The sequence below is a fragment of the Notolepis coatsorum genome (genome assembly GCF_963971535.1).
Source record: "Notolepis coatsorum genome assembly, chromosome: 19".
NCBI lineage: Eukaryota > Metazoa > Chordata > Actinopteri > Aulopiformes > Paralepididae > Notolepis > Notolepis coatsorum.
Genome location: NC_140183.1, coordinates 87,512,315 through 87,524,749, shown reverse-complemented (window position 1 = coordinate 87,524,749; position 12,435 = coordinate 87,512,315). Strand labels below are relative to the sequence as shown.

General features: G+C 47.7%; 1 protein-coding gene across 1 annotated transcript in view; it reads left to right on the top strand.

The window, feature by feature from the left end:
- Positions 1 to 8,984: 8,984 nt before the first annotated feature.
- Positions 8,985 to 12,435, top strand: part of zyx (zyxin) — a 46,043-nt gene continuing 42,592 nt past the window's right edge. The window contains exon 1 of the mRNA XM_084336367.1: positions 8,985 to 9,219. The gene's annotated coding sequence lies outside the window, so the exon portion shown is untranslated. The remainder of the gene's footprint in view (positions 9,220 to 12,435) is intronic.

Sequence of the window (12,435 nt, the reverse complement as noted above, 5' to 3'; positions counted from 1 at the left end):
CCTCTCTCTGTCTCTGCACGAGAAGCAGCGAGTCATTACACACACTCCTCGCGAGTCGCGCTACACATACATACGGGTACTCCTTAATGAAAGCGCTGTCAATAGTATGCAGCTGCAGCACGTCAGACAGCAGCGCTTACAAGCCCCGCACATACAAGCCCTGCACACCTGATGTGCTGCAGCTGGAAGCATCTCAGCGCTGTCTCCGTGCCGACGCGCGCTGCACACAGACACAGACAGCTCTGCATGGACTGAGTCGTGATGGCGGATAGAGCGAAGCGTTCACAAGTGCAACAAAACATTTGCCAGTAAGGGTGGCAATACGAGCAATCTATCAAAACATTTGTTTGCAAAACACTATATTAGTGTGCAGAAATGCGCCGTATTCTACTGCCTTGCGCGCAGTGGTCCATCTGCATCCACGTCCACTGCAGCCGGTAAGCCAAGATACGGAGTTTCCTAGGCTAATAACGAATTATTGCAAATAGGCTAATAAACAAAATAATTGTTTAGTTACAAATACTACAATCTAAAAACTTTTTATAGATCGTCAAGCTGAGGTCAGCCACCAATGTGTCCCAGGCCAGTGAGCCCACCACACATCCTCCCTAGGCTCTACCTCCACCACCCAAAGTCCTTTCTCCCTAGCAGCTAGAGGAAAGATGACAGAGGATAGGGTGAACGAGTGTCACAGGGCTGTGACAAAGTTTGTTGTCAAAGGCCTGCACCCGTTCTCTACAGTGGAGTCCAAGGACTTTAGGTAACAACTAATCATTCAGTGTATATCGTTTTTTTTGTATACATAGTTGTCTAACTTGTCTGTTGTTGTTATAAGTTATTATTGAAGCAGCTATTCCCACCACTCCACACACATTTACAATAATTCAATCATTTCTAATCTTTACTGTAGGGAGATGACCAATGCTCTCAACTGCAAATATAAAAATCATAAAAAAATTATCAAAAAGAACCGATAAGAGTATCGATAAAGTACCGAACCGTTAAGCAGTATCGATAGGAGTAGTAGTATCGATAAAATCCTAACGATACCCATCCCTAGTGACGGGTGAGGTCATCCAAGGACATTCCCCGGGTGATGACGTCAGCTGGGTTGTGTTTTGTGTCCACATACCTCCAGCTTGCTACTTCTGTTAAATCTTGAATCTCTGTGACTCTGACTCCCACGAAGACCTTGTATCTGCACGAATCAGACCGGATCCATGTGAGTACTGTCGTGGAGTCTGACCACAAGATTGTTCTTTGCACCGGAATGGTGAGTTCACGTTGGATTAACGTGGCGAGTTGCGCTCCTGCTAGGGCTGCGCAGAGCTCTAGACGCGGGATAGATTGTTGCTTTCGTGGGGCTATTCTTGAGCGAGCCAGGATGAAAGCAGTATGTATTTCTCCTCCCTCCTCTCGGGCACGCAAGTAGGCCACCAAACCGTAGGCTACTTCGGAGGCGTCGCTGAAGACGTGCAGGTCCATCTGGCACGTCTCCGGCCTCACTGTGGGTGGGAAGTAGCTGCGGCGTATGTTGACACCTGGGAGTGAGCTGAGTTCCGTCTCCCACTCTCTCCATGTGGATGCAAGGTGTTCGGGTATGGGGTCGTCCCAGCCCTGGTCCTTGTCCCATAACGCTCTTACAATCATCGTTGCCCTGGTGGTGTAAGGTAGAATACATCCCAACGGGTCATATTGTCTGGCGAGTGTTCTGTATACACTCCGTCTGGTGGTCGGTAGTGCAGTCGACCTTCCCTGCTCCTTGGTCAGGGGTGTGTGTTTATAATGGAGCGAGTCTGTTTTGAAGCGCCAGACTAGTCCTAATGTCATTTCTTGGGCTTCTCCTGGGATGGTCGCCATCCAGGTCTCGCTGCTTGCTGCCTTGTCCTCGGGGGAGAGGCTGCGCAATACTTGCGGGTCGCTGCTGGCCCACTGCCTGAGATCAAAGCCGCCTTTGATCAGGGAGGCGCGGAGCTTGAGTAGAAGGGCCTCGGCTTCTTCTGGCGTCGAGACGCTTTGCAGACAGTTGTCCACGTAGAAACTAATTCCTACACTTTGTCGAACCTCTTCATCAGCTGCTGGGTCCTCTGCGACGTGTTTTTGCAGTGCAAACGTAGCACAGCATGGGCTGCATGTGGTTCCGAAAGGGAGGACTTCCCATTGATAGATGGCTGGTTGCTCATCCCCGATCCTCTCTCTCCATAGGAACCGCAGCAGGGGCTTGTCCTCCTCCACTAGTCTCACCTGCAGGAACATCCCTTTGATGTCGCCGCTGATGGCCACCTTGTCTTGGCGGAAACGTAGTAACACGCCTAGTAGAGAGGGGCCGAGTGTTGGGCCGGGCAAGAGCTCTTTATTCAGATTTTGTGATCCGATCTGGTAGCTGCAGTTGAACACAATACGATCCTTGCCGTTGTGGTGGACTTTGTGGTGCGGCACGTACCATGATTCGGTCGTCTGATCGGCCTCTTTAATGTCAATTTTCTTTATGTGTCCCGCTGTGATTAGCTTGTTAATCTCAGCGCGGTACACCGTCTCTTGAGCGGGGTCTCTGGCTAGGCGCCGCTCTGTGTTCAATAGATACCGCTCCGTCGCTTCTTTTGGGGCGTGGAAGGTAGGCATACCCTCTCGCCTCAGGAGTGGAGTTGCGTATCTCATCACTCCGTTGACTTTGACTCTCTTTGTCCCCTGCTCGAGGAGGGCTATAGCGTAAATGTCTTCCTTGGAACGAATGTCTTTCTTTTCGTTCTTAAAGGGCATTGTCTCTAGTGTCCATAGCCTCTCGACATGCTGTAGGAGGGTGGTGTCTTCTTCAGTCACTCTGGAGTGGAGGCAGTTAGTGGCTACTGTTCGGTTAAGAGACTTAGCGAGGGGGCCTTGTAATGTCCATCCTAGGCGGGTCTCGACTGCTGCAGGACAGCCTCTGGGCCCTGTGTGGACCCGGTCAATCGGGACGATGAGGTCTGCATGGTCGGAGCCTATCAGCAGGGTCGGGGTGGCACCGTCTATGAGCGGTATAGGTAGTTGACGCAGGTGCACATATTTATCCATCAGCTTGGCGATGGGGTAGGTGTACTGCGACAGGCCTATTTCTTGGCTGGTGAAAGCATTAGTAATCCTATACCGTCTCTCTGGCTGCCCGCTTGCTGCGATAGTGAAGGAGACATTCTCGCCCTTTATCGTCTTTAGATCTCTTCTTATTGTCCGAATCGTCATCTGGTTTTCGCTCCCCTGCAGCCCCAGCTGGGCCGCAGCGGACGCGAGGAGAAGGGTCTTCTCTGACCCGTCGTCAAGGACGGCGTAGGTGTCCATGACCTTATCTTGGTAACTCAGTGTTACGCGGACCACCTTTAAGAGCACCCGGGCGCCCCCGCTGCTGGCGGGGTCAATGTACATAACACTTGCCTTTGTGCTGCTTGAGGGTGCAGGCTTTCTTCTGTTACTGTCGTGTAGGACATCTAGGTGGGCTCCGTCACACCGACTACACCTCTTCTTTAAGCGGCAATCGGCTGCCATGTGACTGCGCGCACATCGGTAACAGCGTCGGTTGGACTTTATCCATTGACTCACCTCGTCGGCGGTCATCTTCTTGAACGTGTCACATTGTGACAACCAGTGTTCCTTTTCGCAGTACGGGCACACCATCTTCCACTTCTCTTTCATCGAGGGGGTACTGTGGTTCTTGCTGCTCGGTACTGATTCTGATTGGTGCATGACGGTCACCAATCTGCGGCCATCGTTTGCTCTCCTAGGTCCCTCTCTGGAGCTTGGTGTGCTCCGCATGAACGTATCCAACCGTAGGCTGTTGACTTCTCTCGCCAGGAAGTCGGCTAGGTCTAGGAGGGATGGCTCGGGACCGTTAGGATCACGGTGGTCTCTTTGCCGCCTGAAGCGCTCTTGTCGGGCGGGCGGAAGCTTCTCTAAAATCCTCTCGACATTAGAGTTTGCGTACAGTTCGTGCATACCCTTTTCTCTTTGCGCCCCCAGCATCCCTACCAGGGATTGTACCTTGATAGACAGGTCATCTAGTGAGCGATTGTCTGTGGCTGGGGGTAGGCGGTCAATATGCCTTATCTCTTGTATTACGTAGTCCCATATGCGTCCATATCTTTGGTCGAGTGCTGCTAGAGCCGCTGTGTATGGGGTAGTAGAGGTGGCATAGGCCAGCGCTATATTGTGCGCTCGGGGCACCTTGAGGTGCTTCAGTAGGATAGCATACTTGTACGGTTCATCAGCTACATCGGACATCATTGTCTCTAAGCACATTCGTAGCTCCGTGTACTGTGCTCTGTTCTCGTGGGTGAAGTCCGGAAACGTCGGTGTGCCAATGTATGATGCCATGGATGGCTGGCACATCGGTGAGCGTTGGAAGAGAGGCCTCCTAGGCGAGTCTCCTCTTACGCCTCTTGGTGGGCTGGTACCTGCTGGGTACCATGGCCCGCGTATCCAGGTGCTGTTCCTCGGGGCTGGTCGTGCGTCAAGCTCACCCGTGAATTGAGTCGGGGGTCTGTAGCGCAGAGCCGCGGGGGTAGAGCCTGGGCTGTACTGGACCTCCTGGTCCTGTGGAGTACTGTGCTGCTGTCGGGCTTGACTCTCCTCCTCTCCCTCTTCTTCTTCCTCTGGCAGGTCCTCTAGATCCTGTAGTCGTCTATTTAGCCTCTCCGCGGTGTAGACCGTTTCTTCCTTGTAGCTGGGTCTCACTTGGACCGGTCGGGGAAGGGGTTCGGAGGGGGGTATAGGCTCTCTCTGGTGGTCGGGCTCAGGGTCGCTTGATCGGGTAGGGGAGGGTGCCCTTGACCCTTGTCTTGACGAGGCCCTGGAACCCCGTGCGGAGGGAGGGGGTGTTGCCCTGGTGATCAGCTGCTCCATTATCTGCGCTTGTAATCGGTCGCGCTCGGCTTCGCGCTTGGTGAGAGCGAGGTCGCGCTCTGCTTCTCTTTGGGCACCGGCAGCGGCGCGCTGGGCTTCGGCGGCGGCGCGCTGGGCTTCGGCCTGGTCCCTTACCATATTCTCTTCCGTCTGAAGGCGTCTAATCTCTAGACGTATACGATCTTCGTCGCTCCGTTGCTGCGCCCGAAGGCGTTCTCTTTCCATGGAAGAATGTTCGCGCTCACTAAGCGTCTGTGCTTGGAGTCGATCGCGCTCTGTTGAGGCTGCTAGGCTGGCGAGGAATGCCTGTGCCAGCATCTTGTCCGCCTCGCTGGGGGAAGACGCTGGTTGAGGTGATCCGCTCCTGGCAGTACTCGTTGGAGATCTGTTCTCCTGTGGCGAGTCCTGGAGATCCATCTCCGGGGTGCTCTCCTCTTCTTGTAGCGGGTAGAGTTCCATCCCTGGAGAGCTGTCTTTATCCTGGAGCTCTCCGGGGACTACTTCTTCGGTCTTGGCGGGGGGTAAAGTCATGTCGGGTCCCTCCTGGTCCCTACCGTGAGCTTGGTCAGTTACGTTAGAACCCACTAGGGCCTCTATTGGCGGGGTAGCCTGGTCGATAGGGTCGGACATAATTTTACTATCTACTTTTTCCGCGTTTACCGTCTGTAGAAAGCTAGGTAGTATATTGGCAACGTAATCCTCTAAGTACTGAGGTGTCTGCCGTCTACGCTGCGGGCGATCTACTTTAGGAGAACCGTTTTGTGGAGTGTTCATCATAGGCCATGTCAATATTAATACCACTATATTAATATTACACTAGTTACCCTCCGGCTCGAAGGACCAATTGTAACTGAGGGGTACAATTCCCTGACTGTATTGATAAGTATGGTATCATTAAACCACTACCGCTTTATGTACTTTAATTACTGGCCATACAGTACATGATATATAAATATGATGAACACTTCCCACATTGAATCGGTTCCACACAAAGGTATAATCAAGTATTTATTGCAGCAAAAGGTACAGAATATACTTCTCTATTATACTTTGGATGCGCTTATAAGGCAAAGGAATGTGCGTAGGCAAATCAATAATGAATGTCCATTCTCTGGTTACGCAGGAGGTAATTATACAACCTGAATCTTAGGGAATTATATCTATGGTACACTAGTAATATATAGCGGGAGATACTGGAAGGGTCCCCCCGGTTGTAAGCCAGCAGGGGTAGAGGATCTGTCGGTAGTAGAGAGTCTGGTCAACGATGACTAAGGAGACTCCAAGTACAGGAGACGGTGCAATAGTCTCTTGATCCACAGACGAATACAGCTGTTCTCCGTAGACTGTAGCTCCACAGTGAAGAAAGCTAGCCGGCCTCAGGCTCTCTGAGGCGCCGACTCGACCTGGCTCCTCACAGGGTAAATCCCACACGTGTAGGCGTCGGCGATTCTCCGCTCCATAAATCACAGGACCAAAGCAAATATAATCCAGCCGCAAAGGGCTATGTAGTCGTCGGGTAGATTAATCCAGTGTACATGTCCACACGGTTCTCGTCTAGGTCTCCTCGGGTGAAAGCGCCATGAAAGCAGCCCAGCCTGGATAAGCACTCTAGCTGGTACGAGGAAGCGTTGGTGATGCTGGTCACTGTAGAACTTTAGCCGCACGATACACTATACACAAATAGACTATTACTGACTTAATAGAAATATGTCGCACTCGACGGTATAGCGCCAAACTCTGACAATTCAGTTATTAATTCGCACGCGGTCTCAATGCTCTATTTTGGGGCCAAACAGGCCATACTTCACCGCACGTTGTATCGTGGGTGAGGCTTCAACTTATTGGGTAACTCTAGACTTCTGACTAAGTGCTTCTGTATTCACCTGCGCCATATTTATATGTACGGGGAATAATCTAGTGCCAGCCTCATTTCTGTCTCGTAGTCCTGGGCAGAACCGGGCATGTTGAGACAAGCCTTGACGGTAGCTTTGAACTCGACTCTGGGGGTAAGACCCTGGCGCCTGTGGACCGCTGTCCAATAGGAGAATGAAATATTATGGTCTGGTCTAAAGGGATATTCCGTGTATATGTACAAGGAATATACAAGGGATATCAAACGATATACAAATACTATGCAATATATATCAATCAATAAATATATATATTCGGTTTAATCTGATCCTTTGTAACAGCTACTGTCACCTGTCTCCCCTGTCACTTAGTGCTGTCACTTAGGGTATGGTTCCTGATTGGCTGTCACGGGGGTGTGTGTGGAATGTTAGAATATGGTGTCTATTTAACCTTCCTATCTTCTGCTTGATATCCGTCAGGTCTTCATTATAGCGTTCGGAGATAACGCGGGCGGTTCCGGTTCTGGACCACCACTAAGCTCCATTATCTTATCCCCTCTTCTTCCTGCCACTCGGCATTGTATCCTAGTATTACTCTTTGTGTTCTTTACTATTAAAAACTAACCTGCTTAAGAGTACACCCTCTCCGTCTCTGTGATTGCATACCACTATTGGAACTCACCTACCTCCATCCTGACAGAATACTATTTACTATTTATTCTGTGCAATACTTGAAATACTTACCATGTGCAATATCCAATTCAACAATTTTTACTTTTATTATTGGCTATTCCTATTGATATTTTCTTACTGTCCTAGTAAAATTTGATTTGTATATTTTACAGTTCCACTCAGGCAGTATGCTTAAATTTCATTGTATGTAATACAATGACAATAAAATAATTATAATTCTGGGGAGCTCCCGTAGCTCACCGCATATCTCAGCGCTATTTCTGCGTCGGGGAAAACCGTGCTCGTCACGGATCTGGGGGACACAAGTTCGATTCCCGGACCCGCCCTCATTTCTCAGAATGTCTTCCCCTGCTCTGCATCCCATTTTCAACCTGTTTCTGTCGGTCATGCTTGACCAGAAAAAGCGATAAACGCTCAAAAATAAAAAAAAAAAGTTAAAAAAAATAATAATAATTCTAATTCTAAAACGTATATGTTGTCAAAAGATGAATTAAATCCAACTCCTCTTCCACCGCCTCACCACCACCAAGTGGTTTAGAACTATCTCTAATGAGGTGTCATTTATCAGGCAATAAACTACACATCTGGAACACGTTAACACACCTGAAAGTGTGATAAGACTAAGATAGGAGGGTATGGCCGATATAGATACGGGTGTGTGGGTGTGTGTGTTTGTGTGACACAAGGGGAAGTTGTGTCATCATTGAGGCAGCAGATGTTCAGGATGGGAGGCAGGGTCAAGCCAGGTTGGGTAGAGTAACATCCTCATTATCGGTATGAAAAACAGCCAAACCTGGAAATGAGCCATGAAAAATCATGACCACGCAAATCAACTATGTGCCATTCTAAATCCTCAAATCAAACAACAGGGGTGCAGAGAAACAGCTTGGCAAAGTACCGGCTGCACTCAGTGCCAAGAGAGAATAATGATCGGGTATAGCCTTCTGGTAACACAGATGGAACACTGCATGTTAATGCCTCTCACATCTGGTCTTCCATGCGGCTTGTCGAGGCAAGTGAAAAGAAAACGCCTTAAAAAGTTCCTGCTTGAGAAGTGTTTGAAAGGAGATAACGCCGATAAAAGCCTATTCCTCAGACCACAGCTATTCTACTACTAAGCTGTGTGTCTCTCCTTGAACACCCCCCCCCCCCCCCTCTTTCCACCCCTGACCAGCTTTCTAGTGTCTGTATCTAATCAAGCCTCTACCTCCATTATCTCTCCCTCCCTGCCTCCCTCATTCTGACCTTACAAGGGAAGGCAGTGGGGTTGATGTCATAGTATGAAGAATGTTGCAAGAATCCAGCCGAGAGAGGGAGACAGAAAGAAACAGATGAGGGGTGGGGGGTGTACTGTTGAGCAGTTTACGAACACACACACACACACAGGGATAGAGAGAGAGAGAGAGAGAGAGAGAGAGAGAGAGAGAGCGAGAGAGAGAGAGAGAGAGAGAGAGAGAGAATGAGAGAGAGAGAGAGAGAGAGAGAGAGAGAGAGAGAGAGAGAGAGAGAGAGAGAGAGAGAGAGAGAGATGTTTACTTAGTAACATACACGTCCTCCTCAGAGCCTGTCCTCCTGAGCGAAAGTCAAACGAGAAAGAACTTGTTTGGAAGGATGGTGTCATTCCTGTTCCAGGGAGAGAGAGGGGGACAGGGGGAGGGTCTAACAGCTGTAGAGAGGAACTGAGGAGGGCAGAAAGAAAGAGAAGTCACCGCTGTAGACAACAACTGTCTCAATTTTGGATCTAGAAAAGGAGACTTATTAAGAAAGGGGGAAGCAAGGGAGGGGAATACAACTCTCCACAGACAGGGTAAGCTTCTTATTTCTTGTGATAATATGAATTAGATTGCGAGAGTAGCCTAATATAAGCCTAATCTACTGGGGGAAACCTTGTTTTAACCTTTGAATAGACTGCTACCTAATATAAGGTATTACACTCTTATGAGCTTGTATAGCACATCTGCAGACATATTGATCTAGTGTGTAGACTATTCTCTTATAGCCAACTTTTGTCATCACGACTTTATTGTTTTACAGGATAATAATATACTGTACCAATACTGTAGACCTGTCTCTGGGTACTTCTTCTCTTCTCTCATTTCTGGACTCTTTTTGTATCACAAACAAAAACAGTACTGTATTTGCAAATCTGGTATGTCATAAATGTATCTGTAGCAGTACTGTCTATCTGTATGTCGTGTGTGTCATATATCTGTTATGATGAATTAAAAATGGGGGGGACCCTGATGTAAACAAGACGAAAGTCTTTCTCTGGTCTGCATCCCCTTAACAATTGTGTGTATTGGGCCGTACTGTACCCATTCTGCAATCTGTTAATAAAGTTTTCAATCAATCAATCAAACTACTTCTCCGTAGATGGTGTTCCGCCTTTTCGCTTGACTGAGCAGCTCTTGTGGACAGAGTGGCTACACGTTGACACACCAGCCGATGGATACAGTAGATAAGCAGCGTTTGCTCGCAGGACGCAATAAGCATAGATATATATAGAACACTAGATAGCTTAATGCGGAGTCACCAGCGTCACTGAACCGCCGCCATCTTGGGAGGGTCAGCCTTGAGTGAGAGTGAGTGAGCTGCACAGACAAAAATACTCATAACTCGCTGAAATATTGACGGATTTACAAACGGGTTGGTTTGCTATAAACATCAAATATGTAGTTATCATACTGCATACTTGTAAAAAAAAAAAATATATGTTTTTACAAACCGCTTGAATCATAGCCACGTTAATAATGCTTGTAATAAACCAAACCGTTTGTAAATCCGTCAATATTTCAGCGAGTTATGAGTATTTTTGTCTGTGCAGCTCACTCACTCTCACTCAAGGCTGACCTGGGCAAGATGGCGGCGGTTCAGTGACGTCGCTCTCCATTGGCCGGCAGCGCGGGTAAGCTATCTAGTGTTCTATAGATATCTATGGGACGCAATAAGGAATAATGCGGAAGCGTCGTCAACCGGAAGTCTAGCTAAAAGTTGTTGAAGGGAGAAGTCAGCAGACAGAAAGCCTTCAGCTATTCTGGAGAACAGTTAACAAAAGAAGAAAGAACGCAATGACAGTACAATTCAAAGAAACCGCATGTTACAACGGGTCTACAGTTCGACACACACAGGCCAGCTAGCCGGACTGACTGACTGAGTTTGGGAGGTGTGTGTAACGTGCGACCATCCTCTGAAGACTGAACAGAACCACCGCTAGCTAGAGAGAGAGAGAGGTAACGTCACGTTGTAATTCATTTGACCAACCTAGCTGGCAAACCGTTAGTAGTGATATATCACCTCCAGATGTCAGAACAGAGAACGCTAACTTTGTTATCTGTATTTGATTATATTACTAGCATTTTTTTTCTGTTGGTTGGTTGGCGTGTTTGTGATGACCACTGTAATGGGAAATATTACACCACTTACTTACCAGCTGTGCTCTCAGCTGTCAAATGCTTCTTTGGGTTGCAACTGGCAAAATCCGTATCTCATGAATGGCATGCCAAGGGGTGGGTGTGGGGCACAAATGGAGACGTTTCATTTCATGTTCATCAAATAAACGTATAACGTTAGCCTAGCTCTCAATAGCAGACGTTCCTCTCTACCATATAATTGAGCTAGTCGTGCATATGGACGTCTATTTGTCTACGATGGACCGTGTAGGCTAGATGGGCCAATAGTAGGCTATAATAGTAGGCTACTACTATAAGTAACCTGTATGAAAAAGATTGACAAAATGGAAGGACACATTGCTCAGTTCCCTGAGTGTTATATAGATTACCGATGATTATTATGCCTTGGCTGAAGCTGTGGGTGTTGTCGTGGGCTTTTTGCACCCTCATGTAGACTAGTTATTCAGAAATACCATTTCACACTGGGATGTCATGCTCTGAGAATGCGAAAATCCTGTGCTTATAAAACATTTAACCCTTTTAAGCATAGTTATTTTCTTATCTCACTCACTAGTCTGAACCCACTGCCATAATGACCCATACTTTGAATAACTTCACCACAAAGGTTTTGGGCAAGGGTTTTAGTTTGGGGTTAGGGTGTTGTCTTATTTGAAAAGACTGAGGCTGATTCGTTAAGCTTGCTGACGCCTCAGTGAATAGGGGAGAGTAAAGATCCCTCACTGTGGATGTTTTGTGGTCTTTATGACAGGGTTACAGAAAGTGCTCTCTAATTGTACCCTCCACAAGTCGAGCAGATTTTTGTGCATCGCCTTCCCACGTTAGCATCTTTTACAGTACTATCGTGGCCTGACTGTTTTTCCCTTTGTCTTTCTTGCTTTCTTCCCATTGTCATGTATTATTATTAGCCCATGGCACAATAGGTGAGAGTAAGCAAGCAAGTAGGCTACACTTTGGTTTGGAAGTTTGACAAGGGTTCCCTATTGTCGCACTGCTGAGGGCTAGGCTATATTCAGTTTTGAAATGTTGCCCATTCACTCACTCAGTCAGTGTAAATAACTGTAGTTGAAGTGGGAGTGCAAGCGCTCAGTGAATGACCAGTGACCTGTAAGATTGGACTCAATTAGGCTGTTTTTCTGTGTGAGTAACCCCCAGCCTAGACAGCCCCCTAGACAGACACGCTTTTCCAGAAAGTGGGTGTGTCATTAACATCTAAACAATGGAGTATAGACAATAGGCCAGTCACTAAATATAATAAATGACCATGCCTGGCAGGAATGACTGGAGCTTTCAGACTGGCTGTTTCTGTGTAGGTCATGATAACAAGAGCATAGGCTAGGTGTCCTACTGTATAGCTTAATGATAATATGGATATTTTTGCCCAGTTGAAGTAGCTTAATGTGACGTTCTTTAGAGTTTAGGCTAATCTATTATCTATTTAGGATTCCACCTTTAGTATCCGTGTCATTTCACAACATGAGCATCCCTAAAGTAAAGCGGGTCAATAATCTAAGAGGATAGTTCTTCACATGTTCTTTGTGAATAATGCTTCCTAGAGCATCGCTATTTGATAAACCACTTGAATATCTACTGGTTCCTCACTTGTATTTAAGGTG